Here is an 11,724-nt window from a genome sequence, read left to right on the forward strand (position 1 = left end):
ACAGTCTGGTTGCACCTTTCTGTGTGACTGACTTTCTGCTCACCAACACTGCAGCTGCATAGGGGAAGGACAGCAGAATTACGTTGTTCAGTGCGAACCTGGTATAACTATTGACTGGACACCTCTTAATGTTTCACCAAACTGTTGTACAGTAATTCAAATCAATTCAGTTTATTTATATTGCACCAATTCACAACACATGTCATCTCAAGGCACTTTACAGTTCACTAGATCATCCAGTCAAATTGATTTAAAGTTTTCTATCTAAGGGAAACCAGTTGAATGCAGCGACTCATTGACTCAAAGGCAATCCCTCCCAGTATTATTAGGAAACTGTGCTTTTTCTAAGTTGATCTGATTTGGTTAGGGCTGACATGAGGTGTGTCCATCAGAGCTCCTCCAGGTTCAGGATGGAGTTACGGCCATCATGAAAAAGAGAATCCTCCTGTAGAACCTGAATTGCTGATAAAAGTCTTTGAACATAACATTTTGAGCTCAAATTTAAACATGTCACACATGGAAAATTCAATGAGTAGGATTGAATGCGACTGCCTCGAGTATGGAAAGCAAAAAGTGCCACAATTTTAATTTAATTTAATATGTTGGGGGAAATATTTCTATTTGTATAAGTCATTGTTTTGATTTGACCTGTAAACCACGTATCATATTAGCAAAGTATATCTATTTTTCAAAATTATAGTTTTCTTAATAATTTTTAAAAATGAGTAATTATTAAATACACAATTTTACTTAAAGGAATAGTACACCCAAAACATGATTAGCCTTCATTTTCTACTCACCCCCATGCTGAACAACACTCTGGAGTACTTTTTTGATATCTCAAATGCATCTGGAGATCTGGGAGGCTTCTTGCTGTCTGCTGACATTCAAATAATGGAGGTCTATGGTGTCCGAGACAGAAAGGTCCATAAAAGTCCACAAAAACGTTTCAATATTCCTCCATACTTCTCGTCCAATGTATTCCAAATTTCCTGAGTGGGTAGCATCCAGAATTTACTCGAAACGAAGTCATTTAGAATGTTTTTAGAGCATAAACAGTAGTGTATAGGATTTCCTTAAAGCGCGCACATGCGCGTTCACGACGCTACGGAAGCCGGCAGACCAAACCAGATGAAAGTGCGCATTCAGCGTCTGCTCTTCCAATAATGCAAGCGTAGAAGAAGAAATGTGCCGTTTACCTGTGCAAAGAAAGAAACAACGAAAGAAAAATGTCTGAGGACTTCAGTGTTGAGGAAGAGCATGAGTTCTTTGCCGAGCTGAATGCGCTGGTTTGGTCTGCCGGCTTCCGTAGCGTCGGGATCGCGCAGGTGCGCGCTTTCAGGAAATCCTATACACTACTGTTTATGCTCTAAAAACATTCTAAATGACTTCGTTTCGAGTAAATTCTGGATGCTACCCACTCAGGACACTTGGAATACATTGGACGAGCAGTATGGAGGAATATTGAAACGTTTTTTGTGGACTTTTATGGACCTTTCTGCCTCGGGCGCTGGGCACCTCCATTATTTGAATGTCAGCAGACAGCAAGAAGCCTCCCAGATCTCCAGATGCATTTGAGATATCAAAAAAGTACTCCAGGGTGTTGTTCAGCATGGGGGTGAGTAGAAAATGAAGGCTAATCATGTTTTGGGTGTACTATTCCTTTAAGGACCACGTGTCATTATCTGCTACTACGCACTTTTGCAAGTTTTTATTTTTGGTTCTCAGTTGTACTTTATTTTATGTTATTCTGTTTTGTCAAGACATATCATTTCTGCTATTTATCCTTGGTCTAGTTTAAGTTATTTTCTAGCTACAGTTAAGCCCTGTTATGCCTGGTTGCTCTTTGTTGCCGCCTGTTGCCCTTTTCATTTCCCATTGGCTCCTTTCTAGCTACTTCTTCCATACCTGCTCCCAATTAACTGATAATCACTCTTGGTTCTGTCTCCCATATATAATAATCTCTGCAGTTAATCAGTGCTGCTTTCCCTTCATTACCTATTCCTCATGTGTGTTTCTCTCTAGTATCGTTTTTGGAATTATGCTTCTGTTGCCATTCTTTCCTTTAAATAAATCAGCAAAACTCATCTATGCATTTGTGTCCTCAACCAACCTCCACCCTACCTTAACACTATAGACCAAAGACATCATTAATGTATTTTATCTCTAGCCGTACAATTGGTACAGTAGTGGCCATTCAAAACGTCCCCACTTTTCTTGTCTGGTCCTTTGGTGGTCCCCTATAGTTCCTTTTTAAACGTCAATCTTTGTGCTAAAATATTCTTTCTGTCATGGTTTGTGGACATTAAGTACTAAAGAGAAGCTTCATATCCTGGTCAGACTCTGTAATTCAGCGAAGGGGTGGGGTCAGAGTAAAAAAACTATGCACGCCCAGGAGAAGGAGGGGGTCACTTCAGTGGTTGGACGTTAGAGGGGATTTTTCTGGGAGTTGCAGGGAATTGGGCTGCCATTAGGCTGGTGTTTGACAGGGAAGGGCCATTTTGAATGGCTGCTACTGTAGAAGGCAGTAAGTCATAATAACTTATTTGTAAGGTGATCTGCATGACTTTCCTGATGAGCTTTAACATACGAAGCCGAGATGGTTACTGAAGAAAAAGATTTACGTTTTAGGCCACTGCCAAATATTTGATCAATATTTGATTAGGTTCCCCATAACTACATGAACAGATCAGTAAATTTAAGTATGAGGTATAAAAATTCAATAGGCTAAAATGAAACTAGGTGGGAGTGTGGAAAATGAAACCTGACAGGTAGAGGCCCATATCCAAAGTTTATTTCCTGGGTCCCAGCCTGGGCCCAGGAAATAAAAGTTTATAACGACTTTGTATCAATATCATTGATATTTTTGATTCCCATCTCTAGGCGACACAAATGACACTGACTTCCCTCCTTAAAGCTAACAAACATTCCCTTTGATACCAGTTGACATATCGTACGATCGATAATATTAAAGGATTTCACAACTAAAAAACCTTTTCATACACATATATGAGCCAAACTTTGCAGGTTACTTTGAATTCAACCATCTTTATTTCTTTTTTTTTTCTTTTTATAAAAAACTGCAAAGGGTAAAACTCATTAATACTTGTTTGATTTTGCAGTATACAGGTACCTACTTCAAAAAATATCCACTGAGTGGATATTTTTTGAACTTTTACGGAATGACTATGACCTGGATGACTGAGAATCTTCATCAGCATACCTACTTAGGCATGGAAAATACACCAGAGGAAATAGTGCATGGATGCTTACAGTAATACAGTAAAAGAAAAGCTGTTCCCAGCTGTTCAAACACAAATGGTTTCTTTTATGCAGCCGTAATTTGCAGGACAGGTTTGAATAATGAGGAACTTGATTAACATGTTTGCAACGGTTTCTCTCAGAACACTGCAAAGAGTTTACTGTAATGTAACAAGTGTGCATTCTAGCTGTGATCATTTCCAGCTTAGCCAGCCTCAAACAAACAGGAAACAGAGGCGGACGAGAAACGAAGAGCAATAAGTGACACTTACCTGTTTGATCAGCCGCTACAGTAGAGACAGGTTAACCTGAGTCCTCACTGGAACCCCTGGGAGTTGTATGTGTACGTTTGTGTGGTGTGTTTTCAAGCTTCCAGCACTATTTGCCAACTGTCTGATGAAGTCCTCCTTTCCAAACACTGCCCACATCCCAGACACCAGACCTCCTCCATTATATCCACTCACATCTTCCTTTCCCCCCATGCAGCAACTGTTAAACTCACATAACTGGTGCCAACATCTTGGCTTGTTTAGTGAGGATTCACAAAAATACACCCATAAAGCCTTTTTAAGTTCAGGAAGTCATCTGGGGCAAGTGGAATTTTGTTGTTTTAGATATCAAAGAGGCACGTTTAAATTAGAAATCAAATGTTTTTCACACTGCGTGGGTGTGTGTGTGTATGAAAGGAGTGTACAGTTTGTGTTTCTGCTTGGAGGCACAAAAGCCGCAGAGTACCTGGGGAGCCAAAGAGACCATTCTGTGTGAATGTGTTTTACTATGTGCTCTGGGCAAGTGTGTGTGTGTAAAAGGAAGAACCTTCTCTCGAACATCTGCACAAAAGTGAGCAAATCTGTTCCAGATTCTTTTCACTCTTTAAAGCTGAAGAGTTTTTTTTAATGAAAAGAGTTACTGGAAGAAAAAAAAAGTGTGCCCTCTAGGAAAACTTGACAGAATTACACCTAGGAGATCTTTTTATTTTATCATTATTGGTGAAAAGAATAATTAGGTTCTTATCATATGACTTTATTTATAATTTTTTTTAAACTATAATGTGTGCCATGATCCAACTATTTAGAAAATAGAACAGCATCTGTTGATATAGATGTGAAAATAAAAATAAACTTGAATTCTTTCAGGTATAATAATGCTCTCTAGAAAATGTTGCTTGCGTATGGTGGTAAATGCCTTTGCCTTACAGAAACAAAAGTCATCCTTCTCATTTCCAGGTTTTTCTGCATGGAGGTTGCATGTTCTCACATGTATGAATTCTGTCCGGTAAATCCAGATTCCTTAAAGTAAAAAAAAGCATGACTGTTGCCCTGTGAACCACTCTGTGGGTTATATTGGACCTTAGTGTAGCATTACACACTGTTGATCAATTGCCGCATGGATGGGTGAAAATTTCCCTTAGCTGAATCAAACAAAATTGAAGTAATAATCTTTGAATAATTAGCAAACAGCTTCAGTTAATACAACTATATACGGAAAGAAATTGCCTCCAAATCTTGATGCAGTGATGGACTCAGACTTGGATCTTCAGTGGCAACTAGAGACTGACATTTTTTCAGGAATCCCACGGGTCACGGGATTCCCGTGGGATTCCCCTGGGATGGGAGTCAGTATTAGTAACGATCACGTGATTGGGACGGTACAGGATTAAACATTAACGGGAGCAGACGGGAGCGGGAGCAAACCGATAGTAACTAAAAGAAACTAGGATCGATGCCAAAAAATTAAATAAAATAGAAAGAAAATAATCCCGTACTGGCGCCGCCATTTTGTAGTTTTTTTCCTTGAATCCTACACTATAATGCGAGTCAAAAAAACTACACAACCCAAAAACCAACAGGGCTTCCGCTCTGAGTTTTTCACCCGCGCTCAAAAACAAGAATGGGAGTGGAGCAGGAGCGGGAGTCATTCTGAATGGGAGCGGGATGGGAGTGGGAGTAATTTCACCAGGAGTGGGACGGGACAGGATTTAGATTTCTACTCTGGCCCGGGATCGGGACGGGACACCATTTTTTTCTGTGGGAGTGGGACGGGACAGGAGTGAAAATCCACTCCCGTGTCAGTCTCTACTGGCAACAATGCTGCTAAATAAACTTGCCTTGCCCTTGATTGCCGACTGTGTCTCAAACTGGGCCAATGATTGGAGGAGTAACGTGCCCTAATCCTAAATACTTGATGATCCTTCAATTAATCTGTTGGTTGCTTGGGCTGTCCCTTTAATTAAAGTTACGAGCCAAGATCAACAATTTTATGTTTTTATAGTGATTGGTGTATAGCCTTTGAAGTAAAGGTCCAGAATTTGAAAATTGCTGTTTAGACACTTTGTGGGGTTTGACTAGATATAAGAAATAATGCAAAGCAGGTGATAAATAATTTTCTCTTAGGTTTGTAAAAATGTTTTTTTTTCTGTCCTCTTAGGTTGTGTTAGTAAAATTGCACCATGTACTGTGCATATTTTTTGTCAATTAAACGAAAAGGGGCTGTACAGATGCTAATCCTGTATTTCACAGTGCACCAAAAAATAGTGTGGAAAATTAAGGTTTCGTGACATAACTGATCACTTTAAGTCTGATTCCTTAGGTTTTAGACCAAGCTGAAAACATTTGTCAATCACTGAACAATAATTTGCAATAACAAGAAAGTACGTGGGAAATTTCGTGGAATAGCCCTGATTTATCAGTTGTTCTTCACAGTGAGTTACCTCTGACACAGCAACGTGATATTTGGGGAGTCTGTTCACGAGCAAAAGTTTTAAGTTTGCATGAAAAGCAAACTTGCGCATCAAGCTGATGAGTCAAACATGCAGAAACATATCAGGCTAAACAGATTTTGCTATCTTTATATTTGTTCATTGTTGTATAGATATGCTATTGAAACCATTCAGCTGTATTGTAGTGAAAAAAGATAATAAAAATATCATGTCATGAATGTATTGAAAAAGAAAAGGCAGAGTACAGTTTTATGTAGATGAAAAAATAAAACTCTCTGAGGTTTTTCCCTAGCCAATTTTGCAAGACAAAGCCTAATACACAGCTGTTTTGATAAAGCTTATAGTTAGAGTGGTTCAGGTTTTCCTTAGCTGTCTCTATAGTTAAGCTGCTATAACCTTAGATGGACGGATGATATGGGGACCACTTTTCATTATTCTGCTTTATTCTATCTCTGTTTACCAGTTTTGCAGTGTTTGTTCTACTCTTAAAACTCAATGTTCTCTCTGATTTTCGTCCTCATAGTTGCTCCATCTCGTCTGTTCCTGTTTGGCTGTGAATCCATCCCGGAAAGAAATATAGGCTGGGCTGCTTCCATCAACAGCTTTATCTACATTATAGATATCTTAGTGTGAGGGATTGCATTCGAGTCAATGCAATTAACTGGTTTTCCTTAGATAGAAAACTTTAAATCAATTTGACTGTATGATCTGGTGAACTGTAAAGCGACTTAAGATGACATGTGCTTTGAATTGGCGCTATAGAAATAAACTAAACTGAATTGAATATCGACCTGTCAATGGTTAGTCCTGTTTCTCCTCTAGACATGGTGGCGTTAGACTCAGCTTTTACTGTGACCTAACTGGATGTGCTCTCCTTCATCCGTTTGACATGGAATGCTGACTTAGAGCTTGTCTGCTTCACTGTTTCTTTCCTAAACAGCTTTTTTTAAACCAGGTTGACCCATTAACAATCAGCTTTGGCTCTTTTCCCATTTTAACAAAAAACCAAATATGACACGGTGCTGGCAAGCTGCGTGGCCGTTGTCCCCCACCACTGTGTGCCTGATGATGACATCACGCTGGGTGAGCGTAAATAATGTCAATAGTGCAATGGAAATAAGAGAAATAAATAATGGAGAGCAATATAATCGGGAGCCAGAGTGTATTCTTTAATTTTTTCCCCTTTTATCCGTCTGAATCCCTCTTACCAATGCGTTGCCATGTTTATCGAATGTAAACAGAGTTGTTTTGGCTTGTTAGATTGATTGGTGCGGTGTGTTGACTATCCATTACATACAATGGTGTCACGTAATTTAGCGGGTTTACCCGCTAAATTACGTGACACATGCTGTGGTGCTCCCACAGCATGCCGAGCAGAGCTGAGGCAGATTTAAAGGAATAGTACACCCAAAACATGATTAGCCTTCATTTTCTACTCACCCCCATGCTGAACAACACTCTGGAGTACTTTTTTGATATCTCAAATGCATCTGGACATCTGGGAGGCTTCTTGCTGTCTGCTGACATTCAGGAAATCCTATACACTACTGTTTATGCTCTAAAAACATTCTAAATGACTTCGTTTTGAGTAAATTCTGGATGCTACCCACTCAGGACACTTGGAATACATTGGACGAGCAGTATGGAGGAATATTGACACGTTTCTTGTGGACTTTTATGGACCTTTCTGCCTCGGGCACCATAGACCTCCATTATTTGAATGTCAGCAGACAGCAAGAAGCCTCCCAGATCTCCAGATGCATTTGAGATATCAAAAAAGTACTCCAGAGTGTTGTTCAGCATAGGGGTGAGTAGAAAATGAAGGCTAATCATGTTTTGGGTGTACTATTGCTTTAACGTGGGTCGCTTGCCAAGTTGTCTGACCTGATAGACAAGCATCAGTGAGCTGTTCCCACTCTGATTGTTCCCGGGTTTAAACAGGTTTTTCAGCCAGTGGGAAAGGGGTACTAGACAGAACCACCTGCGAAACTAGTTAAAATTCACCTTTTCTAACATAGAAAGTATTTATAGATCAGTTTTTCTTTGTTCCTCTTGTATTCCTGCCTCAAATTTTGTGTCAAGGGTTTAATTTAACATAATGCAGTTAAATATTTATAAGGCTGTATGTAAAGTAAATAATAGGGGTCTAGGTAATTAATTAACATAAAAAAGCATTTTTAAGAACGGCTATCATATACATTTTTTTAATAATTCAGGCCCATGATCACAGATAATTATGTTTAAAGCTGCAATACAAAAAAGCCGATATGTTTCCTGCTTGTAACTGGGTTTGCTTTTACTTTTGTTTTTGCAGCAAAGCTCTATAGAGAAACTAAGAATGCATTTACAGTATTTTGTGCAAAGTGAGTCATAGTGTGACTGTAGTTTTTAGTCCACAGTTATTCTACATTCACACCGCAAGAAGCCGAAGCAGCAAAAACATGCGTGCTGCTTCGATTTTGATTCTTGTATAAATTAAGTTCTGACGCGCGGCTGAAGCATTTTCAGCAGCCTCTGGCCCGGTCGCCTCTTCGTAGTTTGAGGCTACTGTTCCTGGCGCCTGGAAGGCATTTTTCACATATCTAATACAAACTGCAGGCACCAGGATAATAAAAGGGAACATGTTTTGCCTGCAGATGTCAGGATTTTAAGTTAATTTAGACGTTAATAAACTGTTTCAGAGGAGTAATCATAGAGCTCTGCATCAGAGGTGCTGTGTCTGTCTCCCTGCCAGCTCCCAGATCAGCTTCTCTGATTGGTTGATGTGGTGCCTCAAGCAGCAAAAGTTAAATTTTTCCAACTCAAGCAGCTGCTACTTCAGCTGGTCAGACGCGCTGCAGGACCGTTTGCTGCGCTGTGATGCGCGTCAACCATTGACTTTGCCTGCTTCTGCTGCCTCTGCTGCTTTAGGTGTGAACATAGCATAACACTCTGACTCACCCTGCAGAAAATGCAGAACTAGGACTTTCATCCCCTTTCTGCAGACACTTCACAAACAGTATCACAACTTTACATTGTGTGTATGCACATTTTTGGATGTGCAATTCCATTTTTTCTAAGTCAACTAACTCTGATAAATGGCTTTATTTTGATAAGAAATTGAGAAAATTTTGTCATTTCTAATTTGGTTAGTTACTTGAGGACTGGTGGTAGCCGATCTGTCTCCTGATCATGGTGGGAAAAACCAAGAAGCTGGTGGTTGATTCCTACAGCTGGAGACTGTGGCGTTGGATTCAGGACTTTGGCCTTCAACTGAAGCGACGACAGTTCAAACCCCAGCTCCTGCTTTAAATGTTGTTCAATTCAATTTCAATTCAGTTTATTTATATAGCGCCAAATTCACAACACATGTCATCTCAAGGCACTTTACAGTTCAACCAGATCATACAGTCAAATTGATACAAAGTTTTCTATCTAAGGAAAACCAGTTGATTGCATTGACTCATTGACTCAAATACAATCCCCCACACTAAGCATGCTTGTAGCGACAGTGGAGAGGAAAAACTCCCTTTTAACAGGAAGAAACCTCCAGCAGAACCAGGCTTGGCAAGACATTTTACCTGCATTGTGTACTAATGGTGGTCAGAGGGCCTTTCTTCCATCAGTGAGCCCCAGTGCAGCAATGCTTACAATGTAGCTTGCCACAATCGGTTTGTGTGAATGGGTGAATTATCAAATGTACTGTAAAGTGCTTTGGTCAGGTCTCCTGACTTGAAAAAAAAAGTGCGCTAAAAGTGCAGGCCTTTTACCATCCAATCAACTGGCGCTAGAAATCAAAGCTTTTCTATGCCACGCAGGCTGCATTTCTGCTGTAGAATAATACATACCTATAAAAGGACTTACGCAATGACTTTTCCTCAGTAACCTGAACCTGTTCTGCAGCTTCTAGAAAGATTCACAGAAAACTCAGACTGTAGAACAAGGGTCTGTGGCTTGATAAACATCGATGTTAGATGTCATCATCTAGGGAGTTTTGTGCATTGTGGTCAAAAATGCAAAGAAATGGCCAGCAATAACACTTAGGAGGGCTAAACATTAACAGAAGGACCCAAAACTAAGCAAGGAACACAAGGTATGTCCAGTGTTGTTTTTGACAGGCATCTTAGATTTAGTCTTAGTCTTAAAGGAATAGTACACCCAAAAAAATGATTAGCCTTCATTTTCTACTCACCCCCATGCTGAACAACACTCTGGAGTACTTTTTTGATATTTCAAATGCATCTGGAGATCTGGGAGGCATCTTGCTGTCTGCTGACATTCAAATAATGGAGGTCTATGGTGCCCGAGACAGAAAGGTCCATAAAAGTCCACAAAAAACGTGTCAATATTCCTCCATACTGCTCGTCCAATGTATTCCAAGTGTCCTGAGTGGGTAGCGTCCAGAATTTACTCGAAACAAAGTCATTTAGAATGTTTTTAGAGCATAAACAGTAGTGTAAGAAGAATTCATTACTGCAGTGGTTTCTTCAAAGGTCTGCCTAAAAAAGTGTATCAGCAGCTATATGGAGGTAAGCAATTGTTGCACTGGGACATAAAGGATAGAACCTTTTGAATCCATAGGAGCAATTCAACTGAACTTTCTGTTCTTCATGTGTTTCATGTGTTTTTCTTCGGCTCATTCAGGCTCAGAACCTGTCTGCTATGCAGATCTATTGCTGCTTTGCTGCTAGTGTAAAGTTAGCCTGGGTGCCAGTCCGAACTTAGTCCCGCCCACAAGGTTTGAGTTCGGGGAAGTTCGGTCTGGCTCTGCTCCATAGTAGCGCGAGTATTAAAGCCCACTGTCAGGCGATCCAATCAAATTGTCAGGGCGGGCTTTATACGATGATGGACAGTTGATCAACAGTAACGTAATCAACCACGTGACCAAAGCGCGCTAGGGTGACAACAATAATGGCTGCCGCTGGAGAGTTTGGGTGAGTAGATTCTGCTATTAGGTCTGTTCTAGAAGATATCGACAGCAAATTAATTTTAGAAGAGGAACAGAGAAACGCGATCAAGTCTCATCTTCTTATTCTAGGCGTGCAACTGCATGCTTTGATTTATGCATCGCTTAACATACGTCACGCACTCTGTTGCTCTTATGGGTTGTAGGTCTATCCAATTGAGTACAGAGGCATTTTTTTTCCTGGTTCGTTCAAAACACGCCCCATAATCACAGCTCTATGGAGCAGTATCAGACTCATATTCTGACTAGAATTGAGTCGGACTACGTCAGGCTAGTGTAAAGTACACAAGTCAAACACAATTACTGGGAAGTTTTAACAAACTGCCCTGACTTTGCAATTTTACTTCCTGGAGAATTCTGTTATTTTCTAGAAACTTTTTATGGATTCCAGTTATGAGGGATGTTACTTTTCACAAGCCATTGGAATATTTGAAATGCTACCTTACAGGTTTTGAAGTATGTGGAAAGTACCAACTTCTGCAAAGCCGATTTTTTAATGTTTTTTTTTTTATTTTTTTTTTTTTACAACAATGTTAAAATACAGAATGTAGGAAATACAAATAATTAATCAAGATCTGCACTAATACTGTAATGACTTAAGAGAAGATAAATCAATTAAAATCTTTCCCTGGCTTTATTCTAATAACTATCCAAGTTATACTCAGAGTCTACTGCCTGAGTTACCACAACGGACAGCACACCTGAGTTAATTAAGGCTATGAACCAGTTGCCAAGCTTTCTATTAGACCACTTTCATCTGGTTTGGTCTGCCGCGGTTTCCGTAGACTCGTGAACGCGC

Source organism: Cyprinodon tularosa, unplaced genomic scaffold, assembly GCF_016077235.1.
Source record: "Cyprinodon tularosa strain WSP-4 unplaced genomic scaffold, ASM1607723v1 ctg40, whole genome shotgun sequence".
NCBI classification, from domain to species: Eukaryota; Metazoa; Chordata; class Actinopteri; order Cyprinodontiformes; family Cyprinodontidae; genus Cyprinodon; species Cyprinodon tularosa.